The 21,665-nt window shown below is 39.0% G+C and overlaps 1 protein-coding gene across 1 annotated transcript in view; it reads left to right on the forward strand.

Annotated features, from left to right (window-relative positions):
* The window catches only part of AFF2 (ALF transcription elongation factor 2), a 331,562-nt gene that overhangs the window by 258,689 nt on the left and 51,208 nt on the right, over nucleotides 1-21,665 (forward strand). The window lies entirely within an intron of this gene.

The raw sequence follows: 21,665 nt of genomic DNA on the forward strand, positions 1-21,665 counted from the left end.
AGGTCAGTGTCATTGAGGAAAGCTTTGGATTTCTCATGTGTCCCTAATGGTTTCACCCCCCAAGTTTCATTCAGTTTCCATGAATTTAATGTGTTGTCTATGAATAGCTGCCAAATAATATCACAATCATATTCAATACGTAGTGCTCCTAGCCTTGGGGAGGTTCGTACATGCTAAAAAGATTATGATTTTTAATTGCAATCCTTGAGAAGGTCTGACAGGGGGGAAATAACTAGGAACGTGCCAAAGTATTTCTAGACACATGGGAATATTTTGCACCTATGTATCAAGGCTTTGTCATCCTGTTGATTAAGAGCTCTTTCTCACTCTGTGTGTGTGTCTCTCTCACACACCATACACACACGTATGTTTCTGCTCTTTACAGCTGGGCTCTGTGAAGGATGAGCAAGCTACCAGGGAGCAATTTCCAGGGCATTTTATGAGAAGTTCTTAAATCTTAGGGCACTAGCGGCAGCACTCAACCATATATCATTGAATTAAGAAAGTTGCTATATAGATGTCCTGGCTCTTTGAGAAAAGGCATTTTTAGCTAACGCTACCAGCAATCAGTGATTCTGCTTAAATAATGAATACTCCAGTCTTAATGGGCTCTTATGTACCCATAAAACACAGATTTTTAGCTTCAGTAGGTGATCATTGCAGTTTAACTAAGTCCCAGTAACTGTATACTCCTGTTACAGACAGAGGAAGTATTTTTATAGTAGTTTGCTGATGATGCTGGCTTTTGGACTGGAGTGGGTTTGTATTTGTAAGGATAGGCACTGAAGGGACTCACAATCATCATGGTTTAGCACACATAACAAAAGAATAAAGTTCTTCTCAATTGGCTTCCATCACGTATAGTCACCTTCTAAAGTGAACAAAAAGTAGAGATGAACACTCCTTGGAGTGCTCAGGCAAGATGCAAGATATTCATAAACTGTTCTATGTTTCATTCAATCTGATAAAAATTTGAAATAGGGTTCAACAGGGACCTGATGCCACATGAAACTTCTAATAAGACAAGAGACCTTTCTTTCCTATAGGGCCAGTTCAGATTCAGTGCAAGCTGAATTAAAGCCATTGTTAGCTGGTGCTTGTTTAACAAAGAGTATGAAATGGGCTGTGTTTCCACCTCACATTCTAGAGAATCCATGAATTGCGAGGTGATGAGAGTACTATGGAACAACTCCAAAGTAATCATTTATCATTCATTCACTTTTTTAAATATTTTGAGTCAAATTCTCAGGAATAACTCAACTGAACTGAGTTTTCCCACATATAACAGAGATACTGCTCCTTGTATTTATTAAGCACTGTGTATGTGGCACTAATGCCCAATTATCCACCAGAAGGATTTGGAAGTGAGGGGAAAGGGTGATTTAGGTTAAATCATTCCTTTATGGGGCTTGAGTAAGTGTAACATTGTGGAATGGAAGAAGGCCAGATGGACAGTCTTTCCACCTACATGCGTGCATATTTCACCCTGTCATGTTTCCCCCAACTGGTTATTTAACTTCTCTTTGACTATGTTCATAGTGGCAGCTTCTATTAGTACCCTAGGGAATCCATTATACATACTAATTACACTCTGCATAACAAAACAGCTGAAAAATCTGCCCAGTATTTCTCAGTGACAGTGTAGGTACTTAAGATATCTGTAAACAATTATGATTGCTGCTAAAATATTATGTCTCAGGACAAAAGGAAGAATAGTGTCTTTTAAGATAGCAGAAATATATATGGATTGCATTTATATGTGTCACAGCCACATTTAGTACAGCTCAGACTTGTCTAGCTTTTACTCGTTGCTTTTGTAGCTCTCAAATGTCAAAGAGAATTTCACTTGAATTTTAATGTTCTTCAGCTATGCAAAATAAAGTTAGTAGCTTCCATTGTCATAAGGGCTGAAAGCTGTACAGATTCCTTCTACCATATGTGACTTATCACATACATTTTTAAAAACACATTTCTGATATTAAGACATATGTGATAGTACACTTCTGAAAATGTGAATTGCTTTTGGCTAAAAGCCATGCACTAATAAGTTGAGTTGAAACTAACTGCTTTTGACATCTGCTACAATATATATATTTCTTTAACATATATAAATATATATATAAAATATTAGCAGTTGTCATTAGCTTTAAAAATTTCCCTGTTCTTATGTTGTGCTGACATAGATCTCATGTCTCAAAGCTGGAATCAGAAACCATTGCCTTTTAAAGACTATCATTTATGTAAATTCCTTGGACAGGGTCTAATAATGGCACCATTTCACATATTAGTTTAGGACTGTGATGGATATTTCTGTAGAAATGGTCTAGTTCATTTTCATCGGTCAGTTTATTAGTGTTACTTGTTTCATGTCCAGGAGGAAGCTTACTGGGGGGGGGGGGGGGTGTGTGTTTGCTTTTTTGGGTTTTTTTGTTCAGTTGAATCCCTCCAGCACTTAACAGTTGCAGAGTTAAAAAACCAATAAAGTTTCTTTGCTGCAGTTCAGTAAGGCAGCCAAGTAGCTGGTTTCTTAATATCTAAGCATCTATAGGTACCCACTAACCAGTATGAACTTCCTGGTGGCCAAGGTAGATGCAGGCAGCATTTGGCTCCTCCAGAAGGCTTGATCCCATTTCTGTGTTGCTTATATATAGCACTGCAAAGCACAACATCCATAGGACCTCGTCTTTATGTGTTGGTAGCACCATCTGACACAATACTGGTAAAGGTCATGTTGTGGGGGGGAATTTCTAACCCACCACACTACTATAAATAAGCACACAGAAAATAGCTAAGCAGTCTCTTTGTCTGCAGAACTGGTTTTTTTGTGTGTGTGTTGGATATGGTGCAGTTACTTTTCAAAAACCTTAAGACCCTTTCCTGTCTGTATGTGGCACCAAGGTGGCTCCCATAACTGCAGAATCCATTAAATTTAACCTATGTATCCTCTCCTGCCCTTGTCATATAAGGAGCACTTGCTTTCTCTCATTGGTTTTATCCATTGAGAGTCTGTAGCAGAAAAGGAATTTCCTGGATGCAAAGTCTGAGATACTTTTTTCACTTACTTGCTGGTCCTTGTCATGTAGTTCCTATCCTTGAGTCTGAAAGAGGTAACGTGACCTAACCAAGTTTACCATGTGGAGAGTTTATGTTTTTGAAATAGCTGTTGCATGAGAAATGGTCTTGAATTGGAACACATCCAGATGAAATAATCTGCTATATACCTTGTGATTTGATGGAAGGGAGGGAGAACAACAATATCACAAAAATTCAATAGCATCTTTGTTCTGAAACCCAACTGATGGTAACTCTTTCCAGATTTTTTTCCAAACTTGAGTAGGCAATGGGAGCCCTTATCAGCATAGAGCTTAGAAGAATCATGTTCATGTTGACTTCTACCATATCATTTGCCTTTTCCAGTGGGTTGAGCTGCAGGATCTCCTCAGATACAGGCACAGTCAGAATTAAGCCTCACTCTCAAGTACAAATACAATTGACTTGATGACTTGTACATTAATGTAGGCTGAAGATCAACCAACCCAGTGCTTTATTGCTCCCATTGGCAGAAGGTGGGGGGAAGAAGAACACCAATTACAGAGGTATCCTCTACAGGGAGAGTCCTCCTACCTTCCTGCATGTAGAATTTTACACTTCAGTAACTGCACATCCTGTGTTTATGAAGTGCCAACATACCTGCCCTCCATGCAAAAATCTCTTGAAATCTGTTGTCCCCACAATTTCCTGTGGCATTGAAATGTGGGGGGGGGGGGGGGAAATTACTGTCTTTTGGTTATTTTGAGCCCTTTTCCTCATCTATTCACTGAAATATATACAAGTAGTTATTCTTTCACAAAAGAGCAAATGATTACTCTCTATTCTTCAATCCTGATATTGCATATCTCTGCCTTATACACCAAGGAACCTTCCTACTGAAAAGCCACTAATGATGTTGTTTTTCCTTTAAGTGTGTGAGCCCACCCATGAGCTGATAAAGACATGAGGCGAATCTCTCTGCAACTGGGAAAGGAAGGCTGTGTGTCTAATAGGCAGGCAGAGACAGTGCCTAGGAAGATAACTAGTTTCTTTTCACTGTTTTCCATATTAAGGAGATGAGTTCTTTGTGTGGCAATGCCCTTCTATCTAAGGACTAGATAATATGTCACTCTAAACAGATGCTTCAGTTTAGATTCCTTTATGAACATGGCCAAACTGATTGCTTGCAAAGCTTTGGGAGGTGAAAGAATGATTTGGCTAAAACTTGATGTTGTCCAACACAAAAATTACAAGAGTTTTGTAAGAGAGAAATGAGATTTTTAAAGTGGAAAATGAATGCTTTTAAGAGTAGTCTGTGTAGTCCATGAACTGCTGTAGAACTGTGAGAATATTGGAACTGACTTCTTGCTTCAGGGAAGAAAACATTGCCTTCCTTGAGTGTCCTTTATACTCTCTTCTTTTTATAGTGCCTTTAACAATCTTCAGTAGAAAGAATGGCATTTCCCCCAAACACCTGCATATGCTTAAATTTGCTGTAGATTTAATGACTTCCAGATACATGTTTGGGATTACAGCTTGTGTTAAAATCCCGCTGCTTTTTATATTTTCAAAATATATTTGTTTTCTGTCAGCCACAAGTTTGTTAACTAGAAAGACTTCTGGTGTTTATTGTCTTTTCCTGCCATAAAACTAATCTTCTCCTCAGAAGGGCATCTGGGTTGACTTGGTATGGTTTTCTGTCCCAACCATCACTGGAAATGCAATCCATTAACATTTGATATCTTGACATTTCAATTGACCTCTCATTTGCAAAGCGCAGTGGTATTTTTCATGGCCTTTTCATCCTTGATTATACATGGAATAGGAGTGACTGTTTCTACTGACTGCACTTTAAAAATATCTTTGTTTTACCAGCTGGAGTGGCACCTTGTTTTTCCCTCCCTGGATAGACCTTATTCTGCATGGAAGGTCTGAGGTCTCAGCAAGTCATGCAAAGCCTGAGGATTTTCTTATTGACTCACTAAGCGGGAGGGCAAGCAGGTCAGCCTCAGAGGGTCAGTTAATGTGCGCTGTAATAGCACTAACCATAAACAGAGCTTTTGCTCCCATTGGCAGAAGTGCAAGCCAGTGCACTGGGTCTGGAGGCTGGTTTGTAACCAGTCAAATCAGGCAGTTGTAACCAACAGAGGTGTGTCAGAGACAGCTTCAAACCATCACAAGAGGCATGAAAGGGATGGTGTGCTGTTGGTAGGCATTCTGGACTCTTCCACAGCTGGATACCTCCTGTCCTGTACTCAAATAAAAAGGCCAAAAATACTGTATCATCTCTGGGTTGAAAAAGCCTCCCATTCATGGATAAGTGTATGGGAGGGTGGCTATATATACATATATGTATATGTGTGTATATACATATATATATATGTGCATACATATATAGGCACCTACGGACCATAGCTTCCTCTGTGTGTGTCTGTGTACCTAAAGGATATTTGCTGAAGGACTTCAAACACTGCTAAAGAAATAAAAAAAAAAAAAAAGCCCAAACCTTGTATAACTCTCATTCTCAGTAAAACACCCAAGCAATTTCCACACCACCACCTGTTAGTCTTTGCTTCCAAACCATCATAGAATCATATGAATCATAGAATGTTAGGGGTTGGAAGGGACCTCTGGAGATCATCTGGTCCAACCTCCCTGCCAGAGCAGGATCACCTGGGGTATGTCACACAGGAACACATCCAGGCAGGTTTTGAAAGTCTCTAGAGAAGGAGGCTCTACAACCTCTCTGGTGAGCCTTTCTCTTGTTTCTCCTCAGATTATTTCTGGTGAACTACTAAATCAGCCAGCACTGATTCAATTAGTTCTAAAAATCCATTGCAACATAGTGCCTAAACTGCCTGCCCATATTCATTCCTCAAAGAAATCCATTCATATTTATTTTTTAATAGTTTAAGTCTTATATGTGAAAGCACACAAATCCCCAGTAGAAATCCAAGAAAAAAGCCTGCTTACAGGCAGTTATAGACAATGTTCATTAGCCTCTGATCCTCCCAGTCTGTCCACTTAGGCATCTACACAGCTACAGAGTTTGGCCAGTGAGATCATTTTATTGTACCCTAAAACCCCCAAACACCACTGATTCTGCAAGTTGGGCCACATGGTAGAGCCTGAACCTGCAGTACTCACAACAGGGTCAGCAGCTGGATTGTCACTATGAAGACCAGTACACGTGTGCTACTGTTGATTTCCAGTGAGTTTTATTTAGAGGGGGGGCTGTGTTTCCTTAGCAGAATGTGAACTCTAGAAATGTTGCAAAGGATTATTTTACTCTTACAAGTTAAAGGTTAGTGTTGGAAATGGATTATAGAAGTGCCGCTTTTAAACTGTTGGCAAAGAAATGCACATATTAAATCCTTTTTGATTATATCACATTAATCCCTAAATACTGATTTTTATGTAAATTTTGACTCTTGCAAAGCTCTGACAATTCAGCTGTCCCCATGTGGTTTTATCAGAGCTCAACTGCTCCTTTAGATCTTTTTTTTCCTTTCTGCAGTATCTTCTGCTTTATTCCAAAGTCATCACAGCAGCTGGAAGATGTAGTACTTTAGACATAAAATAATAAGTCTATTTAATATTTTACCTTTGTTTTCTGAATTTGTTCCTCTGACACATCATGTTAGATATATTTTTATCAGTCCAAAGGATAACCACAGTAGGGCTATTTTTATTTCTAGGGAAATGATGCATGATAACTACTGGCAGAGCCCAAACCAGTAAATCAGTCCTGTTCCAACCGCAGAATGTATTAAAAGTCTGTAGCCTGTGGTAATAAGTTATAATTTAGTTGACTAGCAGTTTGTTTGGACTTAAAACTGTACAAATGAGTCACATTGGCTAAGTCCTGAAATATAAAATAGTTTGTGCTTTATTAAGGTTTTTAGCTACTACCACAACAGGTACCTAGAGAGAACACATTTTTCAAATGAGCGTAATACATTTTTATAGTGAAATGCTTCCGACTTGATTGTGTAATTTATAGTAGATGGTTAAATTACCACACGTCCTGTGTAGTGCTCAATGTTTGCTTACAAGACAATGAGATGAACAGACTCTGAGAGCTCATTCATCTAAGCTCTTACAAATCTGAGCACGCACCATCAATACCAAGCACCGCTGGCTGTATCCAGCCACGAGGCGCCCCTCAGCTGCCAAGCCAGGCATGTTGCTCAGCAGCCACCACAGAACTTCAGACAGCTAGAGAAGCCTTTTCTTTGGTGTATTTTTATTTGCAGGGACATATATATGCCAACTGACCAAAGCTAATCACGCATTTGTGTAATTTTTTTTTTTTTTAACTGGGTCACTTTCGTTGTTTTTCAAAACAAAAATTCTACTCTTTCATTGTGATATAGCTTGTCAAGATTAGATTTAGGTCAATTTTCTAAAGTTATGAAAATAGTGAAAATTTGAACCAAACAAAACCTTTTTTTGGTTGTTTTGTGTTGTTTTCCTGATTCCTCCTTTAGACAGAAAAACAATTAAGGTCAATATTTTTCTCCAGTTTTAGCACGTATCTGCTCTTGCCCAAAGGAATACATATTCTTTCCTCACTCATGCTGTGGTTTTGATCATTTTAGGTTTTCTATTTGTCATTCTGGTTATTATTTTTCATTTAAGGTTACTTAGCATTTATTCAAACAATTATTCTAAGTGTTTGCTTTGGGCATTGTATTAAGTAGCAGCTGTTTTCTAGCTACCTGTGATCTTTTTTAAATTAACGCTTTAAAAGTGTCCTTCTGTGCAATTAAGATATTGCAACCAAGCAACAAATGCTAGCAAAATTGAAGAAATGTCCTGATCCTAATATAAATGGGGGTACCTGTTCATTTGGTTTCAGTACAGCTGGCTCAATCCAACATAGGAACCAGCCTTCAGATCTCATACTCCCGAATTTCACTGTTACATATATGATTATATGGATTATCTGGGTTCTACCATGTGCTAGGTGCTGTCAGGTGAAGATTTTTGCCTTGGAGAGCCTGGATTGGATAAAGCTACCAGGCAATGAGACTTAACTGAGACTGACAATAGTGTCTTTGAATTCTATAGGCTTGTGTCTGCCATCTTTGGACAGCAAAACTCCACTAGTTCCACTGACAGTTCTCCCAGTTTTACCTTGGTGCAAGAGGAAATACATTTCCCTAAATTTCTGACTTCTGGCCTCATGGTAGTATACCTAATAGGTTTCCTCCACCTTGTGGGGGTCTCAAAAATGCAATAGAATAAAGATGGTTCTGCTTGGTATGACCTTCTATGTACCAAAAGTACCTGCCATACAGCAAATGGTCCTTTATGCTGGCACTGTTTAAGTGAAATAAAAGAAATACAAGTGTCTTTCAAGCATTTATTGGGGCTTTTTACACAAATACAAAAAAAAATGATCTTGTGCTAAGTGAGAGAAGGAGAAAAAAAAAATCCACTCATTTAGGATCGATGAATAAGAAAGAAAGGCAAAAGCTAGATAATGTTTCAGGAAATAACACTGCTACAAGGTTAATTTTGCCTAGTACAACATTTCCTAGTATTGAATTGCCTGATATACTCCCTCAGGGATTGCTCCTGCGCTTGCAATAATCGAGGCTGATTTTATTGGAAAATCACCTCTGGATGAGAGACATACTCTAGAGAGAACTTTGCATGGGTACAAATAGGTTTTTGGTGCCAGTGCCATGTTGCCCAGGCCAGCACAGTTATAGTTCCCAATCTGTCTGTGCATTCAAGCAGCAAATTCATTAGCAACCCTTCTGGCAGGATAGAAAAATAGACATATTAGGGAAATTTACTTTGAATTGTTTTCAGGATTTGTTGGATAACAGTTCAGTAATCAAATTGTGCCTCCTAACAAGAGCATTAAATATTTTTATTAATAGTGGCAGGAAGGCTGCAGATATTCCTTGAAGTGCAGAACACTTTACCATAATGCTATGTGACTTGCAAAGATCATGGATGAAAGAAGAGATTAAGCGTAGTAGGAGCGAGGGTGCTTGTAATGTCAGAGCTGATTTTTGTTTTCTGTTGTATATCGAGGCTGCGTTGAATCACATAACTCCTGCATTACAGATGTAATGTATGTTCAAGCATCAGCTCATTCATCAGACCCTGCCAGATTGCTCGATCTTTAATTGCAGAAGTGGACCATATCTTGACAGTGCTGTGCTCTCTCTAACTATGGGACCTAAGTTCAGATAGATGTAGCTGCTTCCAGGCCTTGTCAAGTGGAAACTGAGCATATTGTAAACAGAGCGCGGTTTTGCCTCCAGCTGGGAGGAGAGACACGTGGAGCGCCCACGTACCAGGGCCCTCCACTGACCTTGGAGTGACTTTGAGTGTGAGGAGGCTGGAGGAGCACAGGGGAAAAGGCTGATTCAGAGAGACAGATGAGCAAGAAAGAAAAATCAAGGAGATTGGCACAAGTTCGGTGGAAAAAAATCTTTCTAAAGAAAGCAGGAAAAAATTTTACGCTCAAGGCCAACACTGAGCCCTTATAATCAGGCTTGTCTGGCCACATACCAACAGTAGCAAGAGAAAAAACCCAAAACTGAATGCAGCTTGCAGCTGAAGGTCTGTGCAAAAGCTAGTGTTCTGCCAGGGAAAAGAGGAGCATGGGCTGAGATTATTAAAGAATAAATTCCATTAAGCTCCAGGAGCTGACAGGGTTAAAAATTAGGTTTGTAAAAAATAATCTGTATACTCTTATTTCCTAATTCCTGTTGTCTTCATGATTATTTCATTGTGAAAAGGAGAGACACCCTCAGTATCAATCATAGTAAGCTATTTAAACACAGAAATAAGTGGCATATGGCTTAGCGCTTTTGGGTTTAGCAATCAAGTAAGCAACCTTCTGCAACACAACTGTAGTTTGGTTCCCAATGGACTTCACTTTGATGATTAGATTTATTGAGTTCCTTGTGTCACTCAAAGACAGCAGAATTTTACACAAGTTGGTGTTAGCTTCCTCTCTCTTCATTTCAATTTTCAATAACCAGTGTCATCATATGGAACTGTTTCTTCGTAATGGAACTTCACATTGAATCAGATTTGTCTTTCAAGTGAAAGAGCACTGTGAATGCTGCTCTGAAATACTGATCTCTGGAAAAAAAATCTTAGACAATGAAAACAGAGAGGGATTACTTATTTATTTCTCCTAAAGATGCTTAGGTACCCAATCCTCAGGTTATTCAGGAGTACTCAGGAAAAAAAACACTTCTGCACTGCATTTGGGGATAGTATCCACATTCTTTACAGGACTTACCCAGGTGCTTGCTGAAGTAATTTTTGTGCTAAGAGAAAATATGTGTCCAGTCATAACTGAAGCTTAAACTGTGGTGTTTAAAGCCAAGTTCTGTCTAAGTGGAGTTCTATGTAAGTGTATCAAAGGAAAATTTGGACTTCAGATATTAACTGATCCCTCTGTGTTTCAGCATGTCAGCTGTTGAATACTAACATTTTTTGCTGACACAGAGCTGCTCCTTTCATGGTATTTAGCTTCTCTCTGTTGGCTCAGCCCCTGTCCCTGGGCAGTGAAGTGTCTGTGCATGCAGGTGGAGGGAGCCAAGTGCTCTGCCCACTGGAGGACCTGCTCTCCTGGAGCTCAGGAAATAGGGAAGGGAGGAGAGAAACTCAGAGAGTAAGCAGCCCAGAACATGTGTCAGGGTGAACATAAGTCTGTGAGTCAAATGTCTGCCAGTTCTGTCAGGGATATTTCTGGAGGTATCTGGTGTCTAGGGGAGTCTTCTACCCATGCTGGTACTTGAAACTGTACCTTCCCCAATGAGCTATGATCTCAGTTCTCTCTTTGATATCCCTTCTCCATAAGATTTCCAAAATGGAGGAACTCTTTGAACGTCCACCTGTGTCACACAACCTGTAGATTGAGATTCACCTGGCAGTTTACCATATAGCATCTCCCATGCATACAGATTGTGCCAGACAGCGTTAACAGCACAAGCAGTGTTTTTGAAAAGTAAACCCTGGGAATACTGGGTCTTACATTCACAATGAAGCCCTTGCTGTGTAATTCACAATTAGCCTTCATATGCTGTAAGAAAAGCAACTGCAGATGAATGTCTCACAGCTTTAAAAGCCCCACGTTTACCAAGCAGTGAAGATGATATGGCTGTCTGTATCACATATCCAAGACTGCCCATCCCATAGTTTTATTTCTTGGCAGTTCCCTACAATTTTGTGAAATATTTTTTTTAATGTGACAAAGTCACTTCAATTACACAGTCATTATAAGTTTTGCCAAGGTTGACTATGGATCGTTTTGTGTTCATTAGAGCACAAAATTAGAATTTTCATTGCAGCAACTGTAAACAGGATTGGCTCAAAGGAGTCAAAGCTCTTTTCCCTCCATAAAATCTTGGATAAGCTATAACTGAGGACTTCCATGGGTTTTTGAAAGATTTTAATTTTTTTTTTATTAAAATGCCTTCTGGGCTGTTGAATTTTTTCTTCTTTCTAGCCTTTGATATATTTATTTAACTGAATAACCAGTTCCCTTCAAAATGATAACATTGCCACTATGTGCATGAGCAAGCAGGTGCAGTCAGTGTGTTTCTAAGGCTGTGAATATATTATTTCTCTAAGTTCCTAAATGTTATCATTTGGTGCTTGTCACTTTAGACCCAGTCAGGGTTTTAAAAACCAGAAATGGTCTTCAGGAAATAACCCTGTTTCAGAAAATACTTCATCAACTGCTTAAGTCCCTCTAAGCCCCATTAAGCTTTCACTTAAATAATCTCAGAATTTATTACTTAAGTAATACTTAAAGTCATGAATTCTCATGAATTTATGGATATATATGATTGAGCTTGCTGTTGTGTATGTAAAGAAATTGCATCAAAACCAGTCATTTTATATGTGCAAAAATTAAGAAAATAGGAAATAAATCTGGCACAGAGTGTTTCAAGCGATGGAGATAAACCAAATGGGTTTCTAATAAAGTCCAGGCTTTCAAAAGTTGTCTTGAACAGGTAAGGAAAAGGACTACCTCTTCTTGTCTGTGTTTACAAAAACTAAATAAAATCCAGAAGAGCATCTTGGAGAGAAGGGGAGTACATTTTTCACTTGATTTTTATAGAATTTCTTCTAGGTTAATTTAACTTTCTTATTACTGATTTAGCTCTCTAGAAACGATAGTATACTAAGTCTTGGGAAACCATTTAATAGGAACTACAACAAAAATGTCTTATTTGCCAGCCTTTTGGGCTGAAGGTGAAGATATGATGCTCTGCCTTCTTTTTCTGTCTCTTAGGATTAGGGAGTTAGTGCTGCTCCTAACTTTCTGCTTCACTTGGAGGAATTTCTAGGCTTTGTTTTTAACCTGATATGTGTTTCCAAGGAAAGAGTAACAACAGACTCTTAAGAAAGTAGCAAAATTTGCACAACAGCAGTGCTCTGTCAAGCTCCTAAAATTCTATGAATGCATGCTTCCCTTGGTATGTGCCAATGGTATCTTGCCAATGGGATGCCCAGTCCTTAGAAATTATTTTATATATATATATATATATAATATGTCATGATAATGTCATTCAGGATAAGATATGTCAGCAAATGCACCAAGAGGCTTTATCAGCTTATACCTCTTAGCAAAACCTGGAGCTGAAGTGGATGGGGACAGGAAACACATAGCTAAGGCATATCTGTTTCTCTTAAAGAAATGTTTTTAACAAGATTGTGTACTATTTGCATTCTGAGTTTGCAATTAGCACCCTGTGAGCACACAATGAAATCATCCAAGTGGCAGATAATGTGTTAGCTGTATGTAGTTAGGCTTTTGTAGATTAAACACACTGTTAGATATGTGACAGCACAGCTACATGAATACATTTCATAGGAATCAATCTAATCTGGATATTATGAGAACTCATTGAAATATGTTTCTCTCATTAAACCTGTGAAGTATGTATGTTTGTGAATGCACATGTGTGCATGCAGGAATGCAAATTACTAAGTGGAATGATTAGCAAGTTGTGGATTGTGGGAGTGCTACTGTATATAGTACAAAATTTTCCTTCAAAGCACATATAAAGGTTTGATTCTGCAACTTTATTCTCAACCCTATAATTTTACACTAGCTGGCATAAATTAGCAAGATACAAATCTAAATATATGTGTCTGACATGCCTCTCACTAACAGGATGAATGCACATAGTGAAACAGTAGTAGTGTGTGTAAAATATCTATTCTTTTCTGCACATAGGTTGCATTTAAGTCAGGGAAAAGAAAGAAAAATCCTTTGGCTGCAGTTTATCTGTGTTGTTTGTAGCCTAGAGTTGTCTGAATATATTTCTTTTTAACTTCAAGGATTTTCAGTCTGTAAAGAAAGTGGCAGTGCCAAGCATTCCTTCTCTACCAAATGTGATAATTTCTGAATCCAGACAGTGGCTCAGTTGCATTAATGTGCTCAGTGGTCTGGTAGAAATCAGTAAAATGATGAGGCACAGTGAAGGGGGAAGGCAGGCCTTCCACATTTATTTATTCTGGATAAATGGTGCCCATTAATCTACCAGAAAAATATGGAATTAACAGGGAAGAAACCACAGTTGCAAATTTGGCAGTAGCTAGCATGCACAGATGGTCTTTCAGTGTTTTAAGACTTTCCAGTCTTTTGATATTGATACCAGCATTGAAAAGTAGCCTGTGTATTGCAAATGTTTCTTTAGAATAGCCATAGTAAAATACCATTGTATATTTTGGAGTGTTCAATCTCCTCTTGCTGTATTTGCATAACATTTTTTTACTCCTAAAGGTAAACTTTTTACGCTCTGTCTTTGGTTATTTTAAGAAGCATAATTAGAGAGTGATTCCATAAAATAAGAACGACAGCCAGTATATCCAGACAAAGTCATTAGGAAGAAAGAGGCTCTTACATGTGAGCTACGTTGAACAAAGTTTGCAGGTTGGTAGTCCAAATTGCTTTTTCTACTGTTACAGATAGTGTGCTTCTTTATAAAGTGGTGTTCTCACAACCAGAATGTGGAGTCCCTCCTCAGAGCAGTGTTGTTTATTCTTACTCTGCTGACAAGCACTGATTTTCAGTCACCTCAGATTCACTGAAGCTGGGAACCTGACTCTGGCAATGTCTCCATTCATGTTTCAGGGCATGAAGTCAAGAGGGAAGGATAATGTCATCTGCTTAATTTGCTTTGGGAATGTTTGGTTGAGGCTTTAAAGATGTTGTTGAAATATTTCACAGAAGAAATCACAAAATAATTCTTGCCAACTTTATTTTGAGTTTATTCTCAGCTGACCCAGAGGTTATAGTTCCTTAATGAACTATTCTGAAACGTGCCTTCTGCAGCCCTGTAGTTCTGTACATAACCCACATGTGCAGAGGACAAAGATATCTTTGACTACAAACAGCCCAAGGTGGTTGTATTAAAAAGCAGTAAACCCTGTTGGTGAAAAAGAAATAGGTAGGTAGACAGACAGATAGATCTCAGTGCACCACAGATTTTATTCTGGTGACAAATATCTGAGATCCAGAAGTAAATTGAAAGGTTTAGATGTCTTACAGGACCACTGTATACTGGTGTCTCCAGTGTATCCAGGGGTGTAGGTCTCATTCACACAGATCTGTGTGAAGATAGACAGACAGACCGATGGACAGTCAGGCAGACAGACAGATAAGGATATCTAGATGGAAGTGTGCCAAACCTATAGGACCTTAGGGCATATAGGTAAGCTTCTAAACACTTTTTGTTTGAAATAAAACAAGGCAAATGCACAGTGTCTTGCCAATATCTACCAATGAGAGGAACATTTCAGAAGCATTAAATATTAGGTGCTAATGCAAAAATTTTCTAATTACTGTTCAGCAGAAATCTTCCTTACCATCAGTGTAGATGCCGTAGAGGAGACCTAGAAATTCCTTCCTGCTTCAAACAGCAATTTCCATCTTTGATGCACAAAGCCACATTTCATGGACCACCCCAGAAACAGAATTTGGATTTTTTTTACAAAGAGGGATGCAAAACATAGCATTTTATTTCCCAGCTTGCCAACAGCCATCTTGGGTTAAGAGATACTTAAGCCATCACTGTCATACAGAGCAGAAGAATTATGCCATATATTTTGCAAGCTGCACTTCTGTTTATTCAGCCCAAGAGAATGGTTACCTGTTCTGCAACCACCTGATACTATTGACCAATGCTCAGGATGTAATCCTTTATAACCATCTGGTCTTTCTCTGGAAAACTACCTCACTGGTCATTTTCCACCTTGTCTTTTTGCTGTTGAATTTTCCTGATAAACTGTTGTGCCTTGTGCTTCTTGACGCTGAATTTCACCCTGTTTCTTCAGCTCTTATCTCCACTTCATCAGGATCATTTTATGTACTTGCAAAATACTTGCACATCTACTCACATGGGTGTTATTTGATAACATCCAGACTGTTAATGGTATTGTAAAGTGTCCGTGTCTATTGGTAGCTACTGTGACAGTAGTTAGGCTTTAGTCTTGACAGATGTTTCTTACCAGATCTGTAATTAAAAATGAGATATAATACTGATGATGATTTGGGTGATTGATGTGATTTATAATTGATAGCTTACCAGAATGGATCAACCCTTTAAAACCTTGAAATGGCTGCATATCTTGCAGGACTTCTTAGGAAGGTCTGAAGATCCTAGAGGGTATGAACTTTTCTGCTTTTTGGTGTATATGTGAAACTTTCATTTAGCAAGCCACAAAAATGCACAAAAAACCCACTGCAGCAAATTTCAAAGTCCCACACCAGCAATTAAAGGCTCAGCAGCTCTGATTGTCTATCTTCTAACCCATCACATATGAATTTCATGAAGTACTGCTCGCTGTCAATGTTCTTGCAGCACTGGCAATTCTTTCATTTTATATGTTCCTCTTTTGTCTTGAAAATTGTATTGAGGAAACCTGAAATTTCTTTCTAGTCTACATGAAGTTTAAAAGAGTAGAGCAGATCCTGCACCACTGACAGGCAGAAATACAAAAACAAAGCCAGAAAATGGAAGTGGCTGGAAGCAGAGAGAAGTCAGACATCAGGCTAGACTTAGAAATGAGCGTGCAAGATTGTTGTTGTGTAAGCAAAAGCTGACCCTGGTCAGCTCTAACTAGTGTTATCTTCACTTATTCCAGATATTGCTAGAGGAATTTCTTCATTTGTTTAATATCAACAAGCAATTCATCTAGACTTCACTCAGCAGTCATATACAATCATATCATCACTCATGCACATACTCCAAAATTCGTCTGCATGCCTCATGACTAAAACTATGCATCAAATAATACACATAGAAGATTGTTCTGGACATATGTTCTTCCCTATGGATTTCAACTCCTCTTTTAAAAGGAGCCATTTAATTTATTTTTCTAAAAACACATAATTGTGCTACAGTCAAATGATCTTCTGATCATTGCTCTAAAAGTCCTGTGTGCAGGATAAAGGATTCCCCACTCCTTTGTCCTGTGTTCTCCACTGCAGTGAATTGCTCGGTTTCTCTCCCTAACTGACCACATAGAGGTATATGGAGACCTGAATACTGCCTCCATTCCAGAAGCTGTCTCACACCCTCTCTCTCCTGCTTTTGCACCATCCTACAGGAGTTGACTTGCCTTACAGGAATGCTAGCACAGTTGTGTGTCACCTGGGTGTGTGTATAATGCCATTCATATTTGCAGTAGTTGTTTTGCTTCTAAACAAAATGTCCTGGAACCCAGCTCCCAAACTCTGTCAGGTCGTTCACTTGCTCTTTGGATGTTCCTTGCTGCATTTATGCATACCTGATTGTTTTATTTTGCCTCAATTGATTTCCCTGGGTCTATTTCTTCATTTCATATTTGCCAGAGTTAAGGTAGAGCCATGGCTTGTGGTTTGATCCAATAGATCATTGTCATTCTCTTCATAAAAGCATTTCTGACTCATTTTTATGTGGTAACTCCATTAAATATTATTTTTTTTCTTGGCCTATAGGCATTGTACAATGATCAGTCCTTTAAAGAAAAGTGCTTATCTCCATCACTAAAGCCCAAGGTAGTTAGTTTTGTTGTCAGCTTTCTAGTGTACCCAGGAGAAAATCTGTCCTCTGCCATCCTTGGAAGTGAGAACTCGGGGAAAAACCTCACATCCATTTTTCCATTTAGGTTTCTAAGTGCTTTTGTGTATTTGCTCTGACCTTATGTTGGGAAAAGTTAAAAGTTACTAGTAGTCATCTTCTCCATATTTTTTCTGTGACCACAGTACAGGTGATGGAAACATTCCAAGACAATTAGAAACGCAGTTCATATAGCAACCTGCACTCAAAAATTCAGTATAAAACACTAACCTTCTTTAAAGAGGCAAACCCCATCAAGAAGATGGAGCTATTGAAAGTCCTGAATCTGTTCTTCATAAGCTTTACACTTTGGTCGTATACTAGACTGCATCTTAAATATAAACCTATCATCAGATTTAGCAAATCAATACTGTAAAAGTGTGAAATGGTCCCCAGAAATCTCCAGAATGCCATTTCACAGTAAAAGCAATTGAAAAAGAAGCTGCAGTGGAATATCTTATGAGATAGCCATTTAGATCACAAAAGGATCATAAAAGTCAGAAGCAGTTTGTTTGAAGCAAGGCTCATAATATAACCATACAGAGTTTGCTGGGAAGAAAGAGGAAAATTGCAAACCAATTTGTGGTTACAGCTTTTTCGGTCAATTCTACAGGGACTTAAAACTTGTAAAAGGTGGAACTTCTGCCATCTTACATTGCTCAACTAGAAAGAGGTAGCTTTAGTCATAGTAGCTAAAAAACCAGCAATTATTGAATGGCAAATAGTCTTCATTATCTTCAAAGCAATTAGCACTTTGTTAGTTCATTTACTGCTGAGCAAGTTGGAGTCAAACAGTGGCATTTGCCACTCATAATCTGAGCATCTTTTGAGGTTTTCCTTCCTGTATTCTCATAATATTTTGTCAGCCAAGTTCTGATACTTTATATGCAATAAAGGCCCTAATGAGAGCATTCAAAGGCATGTTTCTGTGAGCAAATGCCACCTGAGCATGCCACCCTGTTTCAGATGTTTGGTATCACATTACTACACGTTTCTTAAAATATGATTGTGTCCCAGTGCAGCATAATAGTAGAGCATTCTGCAGCAAGTCCTATGGCACAAAGCAAAAGAATACCAAAAATAAATTTTAAAAAATCGTTTTGTCATGCCTTTTGAATTCTACAAGCCAATTCTTTGAATTAATATATCATTTTTGCCCTTCTGTAAGAGCTAACAGGTGCCCTGGTTAACTAGAATGGCTCAGGTCAGATTTTTAAAAAATCCCTCCAATGGTTGGAAAGTTAATTAGATTGCAGTTATAAGTCTTAATTTTTTGTTTTAATCTTTGTGATTCATGGTTGATTAGAAGCTAATATGGAGCCAGTCTACCTGCTTCTTCACTTCCTTTTTTTAAAAACAGTAGACAATAAAAATAGTTTCTGTTTGTTCTTTTGCTACCATTTCTCTTTAAAGAGTGGCACTGCTTTAATAAAGATATAGGAAATGAAATTTCAGCTGTGTTACACTCAGTCAGATACACTTTGGACAAATGAAAAGTCATATTGCCTCCATTGGAAGAATTGATATTGCAGAATGCTTTTCAGATCACAGTGCCCTGACAATTAGGGGCCTTATGCTGCTTACCCTTTGGTAATACCTATTTGTTGTGTTGCTGGGAGATGTCAGTGGTGAGTCATGGACCCAGGAGGTGGAGGGCTAACATGCTGTGATGCGCTTGGGAACCTTCCCATTTTCCTTGCTGCCACCACCATAGGTGAGGTAAAAGCCCAGGGCAGGGAGCGCAGCCAGGGGACTGTGCACGTGTGCAACTCTCATGGTTGGGGATGTTCTCCACAGTTTATGGACTGGGATATATTTTTGACCCTCTTGCACCTCTTCAAGATCCAGAAGATGATTCAGTTAGGCGGGATGAGGTTCTAACTACAGTGTTTTTAAGTAATGGTTGTCCTCAGGAATTCACATCTATATAGTAGAGTGAGAACCTGTAGGCTGCCTTTTCTCTGTTGTCTTCTAGATGTCTGATCCTGGCCTATGGCAAGGAAACCTAACTTGCCAGCTCTGGGGGGACTGCAAGGCTCTCTAGCATTAGTGGCACAACAAGTTTTTGCTCCCTGCAGGTGTGCAATATTGCCAAAGAGTCCCTTCTTCATGTAGATTCAGTTGCTGTCACACTGGAGTACCTCAGGTACCAGGCATGAAGTAGAACAGGCCTCCAACAGCTCTGCAGTGGGACATTCCACTGTCCCAGGATCAGGCTAACATCGATTCTTTTCTTGATTTCCTAAACTACTGCTCAACCTACTTCCTCAGCAGCTCAAATCCTAGGCTGTAAAGCATTCAATGAGTGCTTGAAGAGATTAGGCATTATTTATCTACATTTATGAACAATACATTTCATTCCTGTCATCATTTATTGCACATATTGGGAAAGTTATTGGGCTCTTTGGGCAATTTCTGTTGCAGGCAGTGACTGTGGCATTTTTTTTTTTGTCTTACATAACCCTCTGTTTATCTCCTAGAGTCTGCTTTCTGGATCACTGCTTCATTTTCTTTTTTTTTTTTTTTTTTTTCAGTTTTGCACATATTCTTGTGCCTGAAACAAGGAGAAAAAAAATGCACATTAAAACATCTGTCCTAACCCATTTATCAGAGAGGGACAATTACAAATAGCACTTTACCAATTAATTAGTAACCTTATTCATCGTTTAAACTCAAATCATGCTAAGGCAGCTTCTTTTCCTTTGCATGATTTGTACCATTTTTATCATCTTATATGACCTCTGCTGCTGAAATAAATTTCTCAACATGACTTAGGGAGACAAAGGCAAATTCTATCTTTCCCCAAGTGAGTGTTAATGAGCAGGAGGCTGGTGTGCATCATCTCTACCACTTCTGGCAGTGTCTCTTGTTGCAGAGTGGAAAAAAAATAAATCTTAATTATTAAATGCCACTAGAAAATCCTTTGTCCTGATCTGCAGGTAGCCAGAGCATTTTCCTAGCACAGGACCATTGGTCTCTGCTAGCCACAAGGAACAAGGTCAGTGCAGTGCTGCAGCTGGTGGGCTGGCTGAGCTAACCAGCATGTGAGAGAAGTTCACAACGTTTAGTAACAGCAGCAGATACTGCTGGCAACATAAAATCATCTGCAGGCTGGAAGTGAAGGGACACAGATGCCAGTGATAGCCAGTCTGTCATTACAGACGTAATGCACAGCCCTTGACTGGTGTAAGGCAGCAAATCTCCATTTGCTTCATTAGATCAGCATCACTTTATAGCAGTGAAGGGTTTGTCCCATGAATCAAACCCTTTTCTGGCATATCTCTATTGATTTCTTTGGAGTTACCCCAGCAGAGAATTTTGCTCCAAAGCATTGCAGAAATAGAGAAAGCTGACAAGATGAGAAGAGGAGCTAACAGCTGAGGCAGTGAGGTATGAGACATAGAGTGAGGACAGACTGTTGCTTGGGAGTAAATGAACTAATTCTCAGGATGAAAGATTTATTTTATTTTTTTAAAGTTCTACTTACTTTTGAAGTCTGACACAGCTAAGCTTATCATAGTATTTAGACTCCGAGCAGGGCCAGGAGTCACTGGTATAAACCCAAAGCAAATCACCTTCAGTGGGGAAATACCTGTTACATTTTTTTTTTAAAGTTTCTTTCTAGCTCAATGTTAGGACTTCCAGTCAAAACAGATTTCTCATTATAACGTTTGCTTTTAAAGACAGTATCAGCAATGAGAAACGAGACTAAAGGACTATGCCAGTGACATGCAAATCCTCCTCGTGTTTAGAAGTAAAGCTCAGCCACTTTAAAACCACCAGAAGGATTTTGGGTGATCTTACGAATCTTATGAATACTTTCAGTAAAGCTGAAACTGAAAGAAATGTATGATGCTTCCCGATGAAGTTATGGAAGTTTGGAGGGCTTTTTAATTACTTTTTTGTACTCCAGAGCAGCAGCACTTTGGGGATACAGCTTAGGATCAGCTCCAATTCTCAGTCAAGCTAATGTGAGCTGGATCAGTTCCTCTATGACACGCAGTTGTAGTCAAGTTCTAAGCAGAAACAAGGAAATGTGGTTGAACACACGCCTGCACGCATCGTGTGGCCCAGGCAGCTTCAGAGGGACCTTCACACTTCTCATTCTGCAAAATGCAGCTCTTCAACCAGCGCTTGAAAGAAGTCTTTAAAATGTGGAGCAAGTATAACTGGTAGAGAAGTGTCTGGCTGACTTGTGAAGAGCCTGAAACTACTTTCCTCTGAGATGCAAACGATACTGTTCAGTGCAGTGTGGGCTGATACAGATGATGACAGGGATGCTTCAAGGATCAACATCTGTTACCTAAACAGTCAGCACAGCCAGAAAGGAGGAAACAGCTCTCAAGGAGATACAGTGTGGGCATTTATAGGGTGAATTCTCCCTGTGCTGTGGGATGTGAATCTATGACAAACTATCAGTATGGAGGATGTGTTCAGGAGAGTTAGACATGAACATGTGCAGGCATTTAACAAGATATAAATGGTATCTTGGATGTCCCTGTTTGTATTTTACTGCAGCAGTGTTCTGTGTTTAAAAAA

This window comes from Indicator indicator, chromosome 17 (genome assembly GCF_027791375.1).
Source record: "Indicator indicator isolate 239-I01 chromosome 17, UM_Iind_1.1, whole genome shotgun sequence".
In the NCBI taxonomy this organism is placed as follows: domain Eukaryota; kingdom Metazoa; phylum Chordata; class Aves; order Piciformes; family Indicatoridae; genus Indicator; species Indicator indicator.